The following is a 13,834-nucleotide window of genomic DNA, read 5'->3' on the forward strand; positions in this document are numbered from 1 at the left end:
CTTCTAGAGTCCGTAGTATGTTGTATTTTGGGTGTTGTACTTCTTTGTCAAATAAAAATTTCCATTATTCGGACAGACACAGCTCCCAAGATCTCCCTCCTATTAGTGTGTACGAGTTTACTGCACATCATGCCAGCCGTTTTCAGTATATGCTTTGATACTACACCTCTATTCAGGTGCGCACCCACGGGGGGGGGGTCGCCTCAAGAAAAAAAAATACATTTTTAATTGTTAAATCATAGTTGCCAGATGGTGCGCATTTGCTCCATTTGGGCGCTTTTTTGAATTGACTGTACATTGAATTTTTCAAATTGGCGCATTGCGCCGATTTTGCGCATGTCAAAAAAATTAGGCACAAAGTCGGCGCATCTCGCCTTCACAATAACAATGACAAAAATCAACATTTCAGAGTCTAGTGTTTACTGGCAACTTCTACTGACATGTTCAGAAATCTCTCTGTAAAGATAGGTGGAATTTTCAGAACCCCGTAGGGATTCTCATATCGCATTCCAGGCTCCATGACGACCTAAATCTTAAATTATTAAAGCGTGCGTTATCCTTAGCGTGAAAAACAAAATTGGAAAGAGGCCAAATTTCAATAAAAAAAAAACTGAACAGAGTGGGAAAAGCTGACCTTTGTTCGACATAGCTCAAACAGCTCCTTCTATCTCAAGCTTATCCATCTGTATCCCCTTTGTCGAGAGAGTGTTTTTTGTTATGATTCTTTTCAAGAACAAATTTCAAAACAGGATGCACCTTTAAATGCTTAACTCTACTGTGACCATCCGACTTAGGCTAAATTGCCAGAGAAAGTCCTTCAGGGGCTTTGATCCTACACCCACCATGCTTAATAGATTTACGAATGCTACGTATGACATCAGAAAAACATTCTACGACAATGAAAATGAAGATGAAACTCTTGAGGAATTTTTGGGCGATATAGAAGGAGGGTCTGATGTTTAACTTTAAAAATGATCTTGAATACTGGTCGAAGATAAATACAATATATGATTAAAAATCTACAAAACTTATTCGAAGTTCATTAAAAGGAAAACATAAATACAATAACAATCGGAACTGTTGAAGGACTTTGCCAAGCACAATTTTGTATCATAGTTACATGTCTTTGGATTATATTTCATGACAAAATCTTAGAACTTTGTCCTTAGCCTGAAATTTTATAGATAGGTGAATTAATAACGGCCGGTCTAATTTTTTATCTTTCACATGGTCGTTCTTGTAGTTCTAATTTATATTTTTAAATCTACGAAAAAATTCTTTATAATGAATAATCTGGGGAATAATACTATAAATAATTTATCTTTATCAAATTCATCTTTAAATTCCACGCTTTTGTGTAGATAATTTATACTCCAAAACCAGTATACTGAGTATCTATTTCTTTTTTTAGTTCTTGAATCACAATTTCTGTTCTTGATAATATGATTCAGCATATTAGCCAAAAAGTAATGTAAAATACCACTTTAGATATTGGCAAGTATTTTTTTTTTTTTTGTTAGATCATCTTTAATTCCCTTTTTTATTTAATTCTATGGTACGCAAGAGAACTATGCACAATATCTTTATCGTTAAGCCAAAGACCACGAGTAGGAAATTTTGACTACGAAAGTACGAGTAATCAATAGATAATGCTCCACTATTTCAGATTTCGGAATCTTGTACCAGAATCCATCAATGAACAATGAAGCCTGTCGATTCTGAGTTCTAATGTTCTGAAAGCAAAATTCACGCTATCAGGTAAGATTGTCTTTGATTTTTTTTTTTTTTTTTTTTTTTTTTTGCCCTCATCCCTTCAAGATCTAATTTACCATGAATTTCGAACTCCACCCAAAAAATAGATAGCAAAAATGCGCCGATGGCGTATTTTTGCTTCTCTTGGTGCGCATTCTTAAGTCAGGCACCTGGCATCATTGTGTTAAATCTTATTTAATCTGCTCGGTTTTATCATTCATTCCTTAGTCCCTACTCAAAATTTGCATTCGAAGGGATAAAATAAACTTAAAGTAGTGCCTTAAAATACTGTTTTTTCAAAGGAATTTTTAAATTTTTCCATTGGTTGGCCCAGAGATCCCCGGTCAGACCCCCCCCCCCCATAATTATTTTCTGAGTGCAACACTGCCTCTATTCACCCATTTTTTAGCCTCAAAGTAAGAGGCAAATGAACGTAGGAGGTTGATAACACCTTTCCAGTGCCCTAAATAGATGTATTTATGTATTCCTGAAGTTTAATTCACTTGGCATTTGGCAAAACAACTTGCTGATTAATAGACAAGCCACTCTTCTACATTCTTACTCGATAATTGTTCATTGTTCTCTTGGAGTGAAAAGCCTTACTAGAGAATATTCGACGCCGTTTTAACTACTGTAAAACTATGACCTATAGTAGCTTTCCGTTTAAACAAAGAAATGGCTCAACTTACAGTACTACAATATCCAATTCAGAAGGCAAAATGCAGTTCTAGACTAAAGTGAATCCATCAATAGATTCTTTCTTCAATTTCTTATCTATGTATGCACGCAAATAATGCTATTAAAAGCATGCATTTGTCACGAAATTAAATTTCTTTTCTGTAAATGAAAGTGCATTTAATTTGTGATAAATGTTTCGTTTGGGCGGCATCTGTGGCTAAAATATCTCTTCCAGCTATGTTTCTATAATTAGCTACGCATGCGGATATTTATTGAAGGAGGGAGAAGAGGGGTGGGTCCAGGATTTTTTAGGGGGGGTGCTCAAAATAGGTTGATCCGATAAACTTGCGTTAGGAGCAAGTTTAATTCACGCAAACTTGAGTTGATTAAGTAAATTACACTACTTTAGACTACGCTAGGGGGAGAGCGCCCCCCTCACCCCCCCTCTGGATCTGCCACTGGGGAGTGTTCACTTCAAGGCAGGAAAACCAAATTTGCCAAATCAGCAAAAATAAGCAAAAAAAGGATTAGAAAAGATTATGGAACAAATCAAAAAATCCTAGTATCTCAGAAGTTCAGACCACTGGCGGATTGAGGGGAGGGCCGGGGGGCAGCCCCCTCCAAGATTTTTTCTGGCGCCCTCTTATCCTGTTTTTTGCTCTTTTTTAGAATAAATTTGCCAATTTAAGGAATTATTGGCACCTTTTTATTGGCACCCTAGACCTTCAAATTTACATTAGATATGGCTGAAAAAGCAGATGGTTTGGAAAAAGCAGTTGATAAAACTCCATCACACTATCGACTGCCCCCCCCCCCTAGACAATATGCTGCCAAATCCTGCCTACGCCCATGCATACAAATAAAGCCTAATAAAACACATTAAGACAATTATCTGGGCCTCAGCTTCACCAATTTTTGTTTAAATCTTTAAATTCCTTCGATTTCCGATGCCCGCAGGTAACATGTTTAAATCAACAAACAGTGCAGATGTGTTATTAATTAAACTTGAAAAACGCACTAAACAAAACTCATTGTTTATCCTCTGACAAAACTCAGCACTTTAATACTAAGATGGCACTAAAATTAAGGCTCTAGAGACATTATCTCCTTCCCCTCGATGGCACTGTCTGAATATAATTGTCTCTTGCAAAATATTTACTTTCTACATTTATAAATATCGCTTGCACATAAAGTCTTAGGGGCCATCGATAGCACGATTTTTGGAGATGCTTCCTTCTCATTTTCAAGTGTGATTACGACGAGACGCTAACAGAGGGCATGGGTTGTTTCTTGTCTACCAGCAGATCTAAACAAAACGTAATGTTGACACCGGAACAAAGTCGCAAGTGATTCGCGGAAAAAGGATCCGTTGTCTTCACTTACTTAGGCTTTTCTAATAACAGAGTTATAGTTCAATGTAAACGTTCGATAATTTTCAAGCGTTTTACCTTTCCAAAATTAATTTTTTCCCAACTAGAGCCAAAAGAAACCCCTGCGATTTCAACCCCGTGGCCGCTGAGTGGAAACGACTACGCGGCTGTTCAAAAATGAGATGGTCCCATTGTCTAAATCAGTTCCTAAGCTAGGCAGAAATAGGATTCGAAGATGTATCTGTGACTGATCGACATTGGTTGTCCTGGAGGAGCTCTGTTTTCTTGACTCTGGCACCCAATCAGTAAGAGAATTCAGTCAAAGTATGTCAGCTACAAGGTGTTCTTTAGCACGGTTAGCGTGATTATTTTCACATTCCAAAATTATACCTCAAATCAACCTTGCAGACGCGAGGAGTTTTTTTTGAAGGGACGTTTTCGAAAGCTTTTCGCAAATAATTTCTTTGGCCACGCTACTTTTCCATTTTTAAAATTTGAGAGAGAAAAAAGAGCATAATTGAAATAAAACAATGGAACAAAAAGACAAAAAATAACAAAACCTTTATATAGTAAAAATCCGAATATTTCGACTTCATGTCATGGAAAAACTTTAAATTTGAGTCTCAGCTTCAGAATTCAAGCTCAATTTTTCAACAGCAAAACATTTGCCTTACATATTGATGGATATTTCAACGCAAATAAAAGAATAAGTAATAGAACAAGCATCAACTGACTGCATTGTCAAAGTATTTAAAGTATTTTATTACAATATATGATTTACTTTTAGAATTTACCTGTATATATGTTTAACTACAAACAATCATGAAGCAGTGAATAGAAATTGAATTTGCTGCCAATAAATCGACACATATTGCATAGATTTAGAGCTCTAGACTTCTAACAAAGACAAAGTTTTGTAAATTAACTCTAAGCACTAGCATGCTCAATGTTGACACTTCTTGGCGGGCTTACATACAATAACCCAAAACTTAATTTTGTGTTTACCTTTCAGTAAAAAAAAAAAAAATCAAATTAAGCTTGATAACAAACAACGAAGCACTAATTTTCTTAGGACAATATTTTAATTAGCAGAAACTAATGAATGGATGGAAGCCAGGAATTTAATAACAAGCAAGTAACGACGTTTATAGTAATAATAGCCTATAGGCAAAGTTGTTTTAGTCAGGTTTCCTCTTGTGCAATTTTTTCAAATTAATTATAGCAAATAATTCTATATTTAATATTATATGGGAGTGTGTTAGTTAATAGTATGCTGTGAATTTGTTTAGATTCTGTAGGACTGCAGTTGTTCCTCACAATCTGCCCCTGATCTTAGTAATATCAGGTTGAACTGAAAAATACAGTTTAAGCTTGCATGTAAAGAGTAGAATCTAACTAGCATAAAAATACAAGCTACACTACGGAGGGGTACAGTTCTTCGTAGGGATTTTGGCAATTATGACTTGAAGTAAAGATAAAGGACTCGGCAAGAGAATCAGCCGTTAATTTTAGAGAATATTCTTGTCTGCTATATTCAACAACAACTACACATGTGATATTTTTATTCTGAAATAAAAGAGTACTGATTTTTACTTTCTGGAAGCTACAATCTGGTACAATCTTCTAAAAAATCTGGTAAAATCACAATCTTCAACCTCTACATAAAAAAAAAGAAACAAACAGCAACAAATAAACATTAAGCAATGATCTAACTATGACTGTTCCTGCATCAAAGAAAACTAATATTGTATATCTAAGTTACATCAGATAGAACCAGTGGCTTAAATGATATTTCAAACCCTCTTCCTAGACCCTAATAAAAACATAATCCTATATTTTGGGTAGCTTGTAACGATGTGATAAAAGCTCCTTCTTGTTAATACCATCATTGTACTTTATACTTTTGTTTTCATTTACGAGAAACACGGTTTGTTTTCATTTACGAGAAACAATTAGTTTTGGCTCAAATAGAAAACATTTTCGGAATTACTTTTTTGCCGTGTATTCTCTGTTAACTTGACTTCTAAATTTGGCCTATAATATGCGAGTATTCAATAGAGTTCCAGCAGCTTTCCAACTAATCAACACTATTTTAGCCCCACACAAGCTTGCTTCTGGGGGTATTTTGTTTGTTTGTTTTTTATGTATATAGTAAAATAAATCCCAGTTATAAATTGATATTGTGTTGATTAGGAGAGTGTAACATATTTAATATACAAAAGTCGCACGGTCCATGGTTTAAAAAATATAATGTAATGTAAAAAACATAAGCTCCTAAGTCACACAGAAATTTTCTAGACAAGAATGAATAAACTAACAAGAAATGAATGGAAGATATATATATATATATATATATATATATATATATATATATATATATATATATATACATATACATATATATATATATATATATATATATATATATATATATATATATATATATATATATATATATATATATATATATATATAATACATCTATATACATCTATATATATATATATATATATATATATATATATATATATATATATATATATATATATATATATATATATATATATATATATATATATATATATATATATAGATATATAATATATATATATATATATATATATATATATATATATATATATATATAACTATTATAAAAGAACACGCAATAAATTACGCTGGTCCCCATGCAACTGAACCCACTTTACTTAACCCCATTCAACTTAACCTTCGTGCATGTCAACCCAAATTTAATTCGACCCCCATTTCATTCAGCCTAAATACAAATCAACTCCATTCATTTCAACACTCATGCAAGTCAATTCCCGTTCAATTTAATCTAACATGTAACCAGTTGCACCCACAAGTGGAGGTTGGGCTGCATGGGGCAAATTGAAAGGGCGTCAAGTTGGATGGGGGTTGAGTTAAACGATGGATGAGTTGAGTGGGGTTCGATTTAAATGGAGGTAAAGCTGAATGGGGGTTGAGCTGAACGAAACCTTAGTTGAACTGGGTTAAGTATAATCGCTCTCGAATGAAACAATCCTACCTCCAAATTCACTCCGATTTAAACTATCCTACCTCGAAATTCGTTCCGATTGAAACCATCCTACCTCCAAATAGGCTCCGATTGAAAGAGTCCTACCTCAAAATGGGCATTGATTGAAATCATCCGACCTCCAAGTGGGCTCCGGTTGAAAGTGTCCTACCTCCAATGTGCACCGATAGAAACCATCCTACCTCCAAATCGGCTCCGATAGAAAGTGTCCTACCTCCAAATGCGCACCGATTGAAACCATCCAACCTCCAAATCGGCTCCGATTGAAAGTTTCATACCTCCAAATGTGCACCAATTGAAACCATCTTACCTCCAAATAGGCTCCGATTGAAAGTGCCCTACGTCCAAATGTGCTCCGATTGAAACTATCCTATGTCCAAAAATCGAAAAAATGGATTAGTACTCTATCTTATGCGAAATTTTGTGTTGAATCCGAATTTGCAGTCAGAATTGGTACCATGCAAGTAGATTTCTTCCAAATCTCTTTTTCTTTCTTTATCCTATGGTGCAAAGTTGCTTCTATCACACCCTAGTACTATTCTAAGCTCTTATTTGGACTTGGGATAGTTTCAAGCAGTAGGTTTTATGAGTTGCAGGACATATGATAGTCTGTTTCGACTTGGGATATTGTCATTCTAAAGATTAAAAACGTGTTTTTGAACATGGGATAGGTTGATGGCAACGTCTGTCTTCAAAATCATCAATATTTATAGTGAAAATTTGCAATTAGTGACGTCGCAAAAGAAAATAGAGGAAAAATACTAATGGAACTAGCTAGAGAGAAAGCCAGAAAGGTAAGAGAAAATTGCCTGATCCTTATTCTGGTTCCTGTTTTTACCTTATAATGTTACAATGTAACATTAGTCAGTAGACCATTAGGTATTGTGCTTTCCTTATATTGTAGATGTCTTCAGATCCCCTCTGGTGCAGTTTGGCCAGTCACGTCAGCTCATTCATGGGCAGAGTACCTAAATACTTGTAGCCGTCATCCCCGAGCTACCCCCAGCACTGGCACTGAGGCATTATTTAATAGCATCCGATCTGCCCTTACAATATTATGTGCCTCTTTTCACTAATACTGATAAGGTCTTACTGGTTACGCACCATCTCTTAGGTCAAACAAAGGTAAATTTGGATGTGAAAATTGGGATTTAACTTATAGTAGGATCTTCATTCTGGGCCAGATGACTTCCTGCAACCTGAATGTAGAGGGAAAGTAGTATAGGAGATATAACGGAAGCTTAATGTAAGCTTATTCTACTAGTAATCGCATTTGATAGGTTCTCACCGACTTAACTTCTAATTTAACTGTTAAATACATCTTCATAATTATCTTCATCATCTTTGAAAATTACAAAAAATCCTCAAGAAGGGGCGGAATATCCCCAAAAAGTTAAGGGATCTTAACGAAAATCGCACCATCAGATTCAGGGTATCAGAGAACCACACTGTAGAGGTTTCAAGCTCCTATCTACAAAACTGTGGAATTTTGTATTTTTGCCAGAAAAAAATATCACGTATGTGTTTTCATTTTTTTTTTTTTCCATAGGTGATATGTGTCAAACAAATGGCCCAAGAAGATCGGGAGAAGGATCAGTCAAACCGAAATCAAACGTTCTAGGGCCCTTTTTAAGTGCCCTAAAAGATTCGAGAACAACTAGCCTCCTCTCAAGCACGTTTTTCCCCAAACACATCTGATCCAAATTTTAAGATAGCTATTACATTCAGCATAGTTGTAAGACCCAAAACTATGCTTTTATGGATGATATGGCCCCCATAGTTTCTGGAGAAAAGGTTGTAAGTTGCACGATTTGCCTATTATTCGCATAGAGTATGCGTTATTGGGAAATATACGGACGTTTTATGGGGAGTTTTCCACTGAAAATCTTACATGGAATGGAGGGAAGGAGATATACTGGCATGATTTGAAAAACTGTCATAAATTAAATATAAAAACAGTTTTTTTTCAAACTGAAAGTTTTTAAGTAAGATTAAAACTTAAAACGAACAGAAATTATTCCGTATATTAGGGAGGCTGCCCCTTCCCCAGCCCTCACTCTTTACGTTAAAGTTTGACTTTTTCTCATAGCTATTTAAGTCTGCTCAGACATAAGAGCTGTTGAATTTGAATGAGAAGTATTTTTTAAAACTTTAGTGTAAATAGCTAGGGTCGAGGCGGGGAATGCCTCCCTCATATATGGAATAATTTCTGTTCGTTTTAGGCTTTAATGTTGCTCCTTACTTTCAGTTGAAAAAACTTGTTTTTTTTATTTAATTCACACTGGATAGTACCTATATTTTAGCTAGTTGCTTACCCTTTCCTAGCCATTTGTCCATCCTATTGCACGAAACTTCTTAATTGATCCTATTTAGCCCGTTACTTTGATGTATTAGTCTGTGCTTATCATGGTCATAGCCATTGCCCTTTCAGAAAAACTGACGAATGAATAATCGAAGCTGACCATTGCAGAGGCAGTATGGTAATGCAACGGTCTTCAAGAAAAAAAAAAAAATGCTGAAACAGCCACTTCTATGAAATAGCCGTAATAACTTCTTGTTCAGTCAGGATGTTATGCAGGTCATAGTCTACTTCCTGCGCAGGTAAATCTAAGCATTTTGTTTCCAAACCCTCTATGCTGAGGGAGACGACTGAATGAACACAAGATTTTAATAGAGATATAAAAATAAAAATGATGATTTTATTCTGCTTTGGATCTCCACATTTGTGAAAAATCAGATCATTTAGTTCTTTTTGATGAGACAACTTCAATATCCACAGCAAATAGATTACCGCAATCTTTTAGGAAGGCAATTGAAATTAAAAATACGTAAAAAGAGACCTTGCTTTAAATAGAGACGCTGGAGATTTTCCTATAAACCAAATTTACAATAGCTTAATATTAGAAGATTCAATTAAAATTTTTCCTCAGTTTAAATTGAGATCACCTGACCACACGTTTAATAAAAATCAGGTCAGTAGGCAAGCTAAGTCAATCGCTAAGTAGATGATTTTTGCCCAATCTAATTGGTGAATGGTATTTCATTTATTCTGGCTTGGATTTTTGTTTGTTTGATTCAGTGTTTCTTCTGCCCTGTTCGGGTTTGCTTCAAAAGGTTAGTTTGTTTTTGAGCACTGAAGAGGGATTGGGGGAGGTACTTGCCGAAATATCTGCTTTTGTCCTTTTCGCTTCTTTCCTGTCCACAGGCTGATACACTGTAGAGATATCTAGACAGTACGATCATCTCCTATCTCAACCATTAGACAAAGCCGGACCGGGATGCAGCTCCTCCGGAGAACATATAACCAAGAGAAACATAAGTGACATTAAATTTTTTCATGGGTAGGCAAGTGTCTTGCGTCGGTATTCCCAGATTGGACGGCAGGAAAAGAAATAAGATAAATCGAGCGTATAGGGGATAAGGAAGAATGCAATACGTTGAAGAGATAAAAAGAAAATAATTTGTAAGACTATAATAATGCAAAAGGTAAAGATAACATTGGTTTGAGAATGAAAAGAAAAACAAAGAATGAATTTATAAGGATAATCACGGTTAAAATAAGTTTTACTTGAACAATGCCATAACGGGACAAAATTTGATTAGGAAGTTTGGCGCTTCGCATTGATATTTCTGTTCCATAGTTCCATCAATTTTTTCACAGGAAATTTATGTGTCTTCGCAGCTAAACTAAATTTAGTCACTTCCTTTTTTCCACATATATTTATTATTATTGGTTTGATTTTAATTGTCTGTAGTACTAAGGAGCTCATTAAGGAGATAATCAAATACTAGTTTTTACAAGTTTTGCCTCTCTGCTGGAAAAAGGAGATAATCAAATATTTAAACTATTAAAACTAGAATAATTACTTGCTAGTTTATTTTCCTTGGTTGGGATTTCTCTTGATTTCAAGATTCTAAAAATTTCACTTCGTAATATGCACGTGTGCTAAGAGATAACCAAGAGATAACTTAATGGGTCATCAAAAAAATGCTTTATAATGAGAAGTTTTACGTAAATTGCAAGTTCTTGGCAGAATATTTACGACTATAATAACAAAAATCATTACTTTACATTCTTCTTATAATACATATACAATTCTTTTTATGTTCTTCAATTTTCGGACAAACAGTTCTTAACAGACGTTTGGTATTTTCTTGGATGATTATTCCACCAGTTATTACAAGAACAACAAAAGTCCTACATCAAATTTCGAAGGATATTTTTATGGCCCAAAAAAGAGTAAAAAAAGGAAAAATTAAGGGAATATTTTTCCTTACCAAGAAGGAAAAAAATTTTGACGCTCCATGGCGCAACATTACTATCTAAAAGCAAAGATTATTGTGAAACTTAATAGATAATCTGTGCTTAAACTAGATTGTCCCTTTGTAGTAAAACATTTTCTGGAAAATTTCAAATAGTTACGCTACTTCGTGGATCCCTCTCCCACTATTAATGAAATTCCAGCTATTTCCCTTTTGCAGCGTTGATCGGAAGTTAGCACTGGAATTTTCCGTATCTGGATCTGCCACTCAGTCAAGTCATAAGTCATGCCTGTGAGATGAGACAGTATCTAACCACTTCGCCGGCTCACACCTATTCTTTCTGCTTCTGGAATCATAAATAATACAGGCTCGCACCATTTTTCAAAGTTGATCGAGAAACTGAGTAATATACAAAAGATTGCTAAAACAAAGGAAAGGGAAGAACTTTTATACGCGCCGAGACTCTAGGTGACAGATTATTTTAAAGATTATCGTACTGTCTAGATATTTCTACAGTGGACTGATATTACCCTCGTTTTCTCGGCTATTTAATTATTTTATTCATATAATTTTTTTTCTTGCTTTTCATACGTCATGTATAGCCAATGTGGTCTCAGAGTATATTAAACCCTCTATCAGACTACAGTTCAATGTCTCCCAAGATTCTGAAGTTTCCTTGTCCCCCTGACAATTCTTTTCTTTGGTGTGATCTGGCAAAGTATGGACTGGTAGCATGAGCATAGGCAAGGGGAACAAAGGGCAGCAGCCCAACCCCTAGAACATGTAATTTACACTAGATATTAAGACTTCTCAGCCTAACTTAAACTAGGTATTAATACTTCTCTCTCATCTTCTTCTCTCGGTATTATAATTTTACAGCTTATACAGGCGTTTCCTATGTCTTTTCAATGGTCGCTAATTTTCCTTTCTTTTTATGTTTTTAATGACCCTTAATTATATGAATAGGATTTTCGAACTGATTTTTATTACATCAGGCGTGGCTAAATGATGTAAAATCAGTTTTTCTCTATGCTTTTAGACATATTTATTTATTAACCAATGAACTTAGTCAACAATTTCAATTAAAAGTGATGTAAATGTGAGGGATCCCAGCTGACCTTGCTATTATTCATAAAAAAAATTAACGAATTTCATAAATTCTCCAAAACACTTGTAAAAAGATTGTATATCATTTTCTAATTAAATTGTGTAGAATATGCTTACGTTGAAAATACCGATTTTCAATCAACTATAATTTTTTTTTTTTTTTTTTAGTTTCGTCACTTTTTGACACTGCACAATAACAACCATCGAAAATATTGTTAAATTATCAAGGTTAATGATTATTTTTTGCAATTTAAGTTTAGATTATATTTAATTAATTAAATTTAATTCACATCATTGTATTGAATATTAAAATTAAATTAATTTAATTAAACATAATTAATGATTAATAATGTTTCCAAATAAAATCGGAAACATTTTTAAACATTAAAAATTCTTTAAATTCCCTTATAAAGTTTTTTAGTTAAAGATTACTGCCTCACAGTTTGATAAAAGAAACAAAACGCAATGGTAATGAAAAGATCCGTGCTATTTTAAAATCAATTCCTTAATTAAAAATAAAAATGTAATAATAATAATAATAAACATATTGAAAAAAAGTCAAGTACTCACAATCTAAAAAGTTGATGTATTGCCGACCAGTATGAACAAGGTACATATTTTATATGATATAGGTACAATAATGAGGGAAAATTTGAAGAAAAAAAGGTCAAATACGTATAAACGTAACCACCCAGAATTGTTGTTTGTGTTTGTTTAGATTAACGAGAACCATTTTAAACAAAAGAGGAAAATATCAATCTTTAATTACAAAAATGTTACACTAAAAATAATTTCCAGTTAAAGTGAGTTCTGATGAATTCCTTACGGCGAGCGGGATAGAACTTAAGACCCTCTGATTGAGAACCTTGGTCTCTTCCCCTTTGCTGCTGCAAGGTGATTGATAGTTTTATTTTTAAAATATCATACAAATTTGAAAGACTATAACTAATCTTTGGTCATTTCATGTTGTCCTGTTGGTTCGGAAGTCCACTGACGTGCATGGATAATAAACAGAATTAAAATATGGTTTTTATTTAGTGGATGGGCTCTCCAGAAGGAATTACGGTACTAGTGCATTATCCGGGCACCGCGAAGAAGTCAAGTTTGGTTAATGCTAATTAAATACAATAAAATAGGATGAATATATAATAGTTTAGAAACAAATTTGGGCTATGTGTTTGCACATTGGGGGGGAGGGGGGGGGGAAATAAAGCATATCATATATTAAATACGTAACCTAACCTAGGTACCTTTTTCCCCCCTAAACCCCAAAAAAAAAACGTTTAAATATTGTAACTCATTGAGAAACAACGCTTTGCAATCCTTTATCTATAGCGGTCTCTTGCAAATAACCCGTTTGACGGGTTTTGTGACTGATTTCCTTGATACAATTTATAGCGGTGGGCCCATATAATGCATCAGTACCGGAAATACCATAAAATTCTGAAAACAAATTCAAACAATTCTAAATAATTACTTACATAATTCTAGGAAGTGTATATTTTACTGAGGAATAATGTAAACCTTAGCTAACTAAAGTGGAATACACACAAGTTCTTTTCCATATTTTTCATTTATTATATCAAAATAGCATACATTAAAACAA

At 34.1% G+C, this 13,834-nt stretch overlaps 1 protein-coding gene across 1 annotated transcript in view; it reads right to left on the reverse strand.

Annotated features, from left to right (window-relative positions):
* The window catches only part of LOC148947770 (snake venom 5'-nucleotidase-like), an 82,774-nt gene extending 80,198 nt beyond the window's left edge, over window positions 1-2,576 (reverse strand). The window contains exon 1 of the mRNA XM_089095423.1: window positions 2,442-2,576. The gene's annotated coding sequence lies outside the window, so the exon portion shown is untranslated. The remainder of the gene's footprint in view (window positions 1-2,441) is intronic.
* Window positions 2,577-13,834: the final 11,258 nt, after the last annotated feature.

The sequence above is a fragment of the Artemia sp. Qi Xiang Cuo genome, chromosome 10, assembly GCF_049724085.1.
Source record: "Artemia sp. Qi Xiang Cuo chromosome 10, ASM4972408v1, whole genome shotgun sequence".
NCBI lineage: Eukaryota > Metazoa > Arthropoda > Branchiopoda > Anostraca > Artemiidae > Artemia > Artemia sp. Qi Xiang Cuo.